General features: G+C 36.3%; 1 pseudogene; it reads left to right on the top strand.

The window, feature by feature from the left end:
• The first annotated feature begins 2,260 nt into the window (after positions 1-2,260).
• On the top strand, positions 2,261-3,226 carry LOC122680799 (annotated as a pseudogene).
• The last annotated feature ends 280 nt before the right edge of the window (positions 3,227-3,506 follow it).

Here is a 3,506-nt window from a genome sequence, read left to right as displayed (position 1 = left end):
AATTAGCCCTCACAATTATCCCCTGAAATATTATCCCCATCTTCCCAGTGGAGAAACAAACAAACAAACCTAAAACTCAGAGAGAGCTGTATTTTTCATGTATTTCTCTTGGAATGCAAACCCCAAATAATCTCATATGTTATATATAACTTCTTTTATTTTTTAACTTAATATTATCTTCAAATATAGATACTAGTTAACAAACTGAGTCAATCAGGGAAGAATTAGAGCATCTATCTCTATGAAAACCTATAGATTTTGAAAGTAATTTAGGTGATTACAATTTTCCTTCATTATTCCTATTTGTTCTGATTGGTGCTTTGATCTGGTTGACTTGATCTGACTCCCTTTTTCCAGTAAGAAAAAATAAGGTCATTTTTTTTTTCTAGAGGACTCAGAGAAACAGAATTCTCACTAATTGTAGGACTATTTGAAGGCAGTCTTAAAGCAATTATCTTAAAATAATCTAAATTAGTTCTTCTTATGGGTTTTTTGTTTTTACTGAAGTCATGATGAAGTTCTTACATGATACTAAATGTCAGCAAGCACAGTCAAGAGTGAAGTGGATTATTCCAGAAAAAGTTCAGGTTGTTTTAAGCTCAAAATTTACCCAAGATATCAAATTACCACCAATATTCTCTTCTCTTCTATGACAAAATAACTTAGCATATAAACCTACCACAGAAAATGATAGCCAAGAAAGAGAGCAAGATAGAGAATTGGAACACTGTTTAGCAATGCTGAGGGTACAAATTGCCTTGAGGATATATGTTTATAGAAATTGATTTTCGCATTCAGTGAGCTACAAGACTGATTTGACAATGAGATATCCAAGACATTAAAATTCATTTTAAAAAACAGCAAAAGGATTGAAAGGAATATGAAGCTTGTTATCCTAAATTCCATGGGTCCGGGGGAAAACTCTCTTTACTGAGAGAACTCTTAGTTTCCTTTTAAAATGAAGGCATGTTATCATTACTGTTATATAGGCAGACAAAAATAAGGGTGTTTCCTTGCTACTTCTTGCATTACTCCAAAGTACTAGCAAAATAGACTTTCTGTTAAGGAATATCAATGCAGATAAAAGGAAAAACCTAAAAGTATAACACGGAGTAGAAAGCTACACACACACACAAACACACACACACACACACACACACGTAAAGTAGCAGACAGAGAGAGAGAAGGAAGTGGAGAGAGAGAGAGAACAATAGCATCATTTAGATGGGAGACATTTTGAAGAAAAAAGTGTTCTTTGGAAGATGATGTTTTAAGTTTTATTTTAGTTTTTTTATACAATTTGGTCTTCTTAGCCCATGACACAGATCCAGTCTTTAAACATGCACTCTGCCTCTTCTGTACTCTGGACTCTCTACAGTGGTCCTCAAACATTTTGGCATTAAGGGCAGTTTATGTGGAAGAAAATTATTCCATTGACCGAGGGTAAAGGTGTGGTTTCAGGATGATTCAAGTGCATAACATTTATTGTGTACTTCATCTCTATTATTATTACATCAACTCTACCTCAGATCATCAGATATTAGCGCTCAGAGATTGGGGACCACTGCTTTAATATCTGAGGAGTTCATGACAATGAGTCCATTAGATGTGGCTTCAGATGAGGAACAGGAGCTTGGGAAGGTAAGTGTGAGTCAGAGTGAAATCTTAGAAATCATTTACATTGTTGAAGATTTAAGTCCGATGACTTTCATTTGAGAGACAGACTCAGCTGAGTGATCTTCTTCCTGGCATTTTTGAATTTTCTATATATTAAAAAGCAAATACAATACAAAATTAGGTGAATGATTAAGAAATAATATAATTTTACCAGGTTTGAAGAAAAGACAAGATTCTCAATGGGAAAGAAATCTTTTAGGGAAGGATTTTAAAAAAGTCAACAGGCAGCACTTCTATTCCAGTTTCAAAAATTTAGAATAGCCTAGATTTAAATTTCTGTTCTTCTCATTTAGGAGATGTGATTTGGATAAAAAAAATTTAAAGTATTTTTAGCCTGGCTCCAATAAGTAAAATGGAGATTTTAAAAGAAGCATGCTATGGAAAACACACACAGTGGCACATAGTAAGAAATTCTTTTAAAGAAAGTTATCTATTTTATTGTTGTTTCAAAGATCTCCCAAGTTAGATCAGTATGGCATAACACTCTCAGAAATGAATTCCAGTGAGGTCCATGAATAATTCTCTTTTCTTTCAGCTCTTCTGTTTCTGTTTTCTCCTGAATGTTACTCAGAAGAAGAAAAAAATGAGAAACTACATGGAAATAAGAAAGTTTATCCTTCTGGGACTGTCAGATGACCCACAAATTCAGGTTGTGATCTTTGTCTTTCTGCTCATCACCTACATGCTCAGCATCACTGGGAACCTGACCTTTGTCACCCTGACCCTGCTGGATGCCCACCTCCAAACCCCCATGTATTTCTTCCTCAGAATTTCTCCATATTAGAGTATCATTCATAACTGTTACTATACCCAGGTTTCTGGCCACCATTATTATAGAAGATAAAACCATTTCTTTTAATGATTGTATTATTAAATACAATTTAATTGTATTTTTTTTCAGTTATTTTTCTTTTTTCATTCTCTTGGCAGTCACTGAGTTTTATCTTCTGGATACCATGTCCTATGACCATTACATTGCCATCTGCAAATCGCTGCATTACATGACCATCATGAATGACAGAGTCTGCACACTGCTTGTCTTGGCTCCTTCGCTGGCTTCATTCTTTATCACATTTCCATTACTCATGTTCTCCTTACAGCTTGATTATTGCAAGTCCAATGTTATTGAACTTTATACTTATAATTTTCCCCCACTTTACAATTTTCTTGTTTAGACATCAAATTCCTGGAGATAATGGTGTTTTCTTGTGCTGTGTTTACTCTGATATTCACTGTGGCATTAATAATTCTGTCCTACACATATATCACCAGAACAATTTTGAGGATCCCTTCCACCACTCAGAGGACAAAGGCCTTTTCCACGTGTTCTTCCCACATGATTGTCCTCTCCATCTCTTATGGCAGCTGCATTTTCATGTACATGAATCCATCAGCAAAGGACAGGGTCTCTGTGAGCAAGGGGGTGGCTGTGCTAAATACCTCTGTAGCACCCACGCTAAACCCCTTTATCTATACCGTAAGGAATTAACAAGTCAAGAGAGCTCTCATGGATATGGCAAGGGAGAATGTAATTTTCTCAAGGAAATGAAAATATAAAAGTCCTATTTATTAGAGGCATAAATTAGAGGCATGTGACCTGTGAAGTCATTCAGTCATGTCCGACTCTTTGTGACCCCATGGACTGTAGCCGACCAGGCTCCTCAGTCCGTGGAATTTTCCAGGCAAGAGTACTGGAGTGGGTTGCCATCTCCTTCTCCAGGGAATCTTCCCAACCCAGGGATCGAACCCGGGTCTCTGGCACTACAGGCAGACACTTTACCATCCGAGCCACCAGGGAAGCCCTAGAGGCATAATGAAATACAATTAAA

This window comes from Cervus elaphus, chromosome 22 (genome assembly GCF_910594005.1).
Source record: "Cervus elaphus chromosome 22, mCerEla1.1, whole genome shotgun sequence".
Classification (NCBI taxonomy): domain Eukaryota; kingdom Metazoa; phylum Chordata; class Mammalia; order Artiodactyla; family Cervidae; genus Cervus; species Cervus elaphus.
Note: the sequence above shows the minus strand (reverse complement) of the source record. Positions and strands in the feature narration are given on the sequence as shown.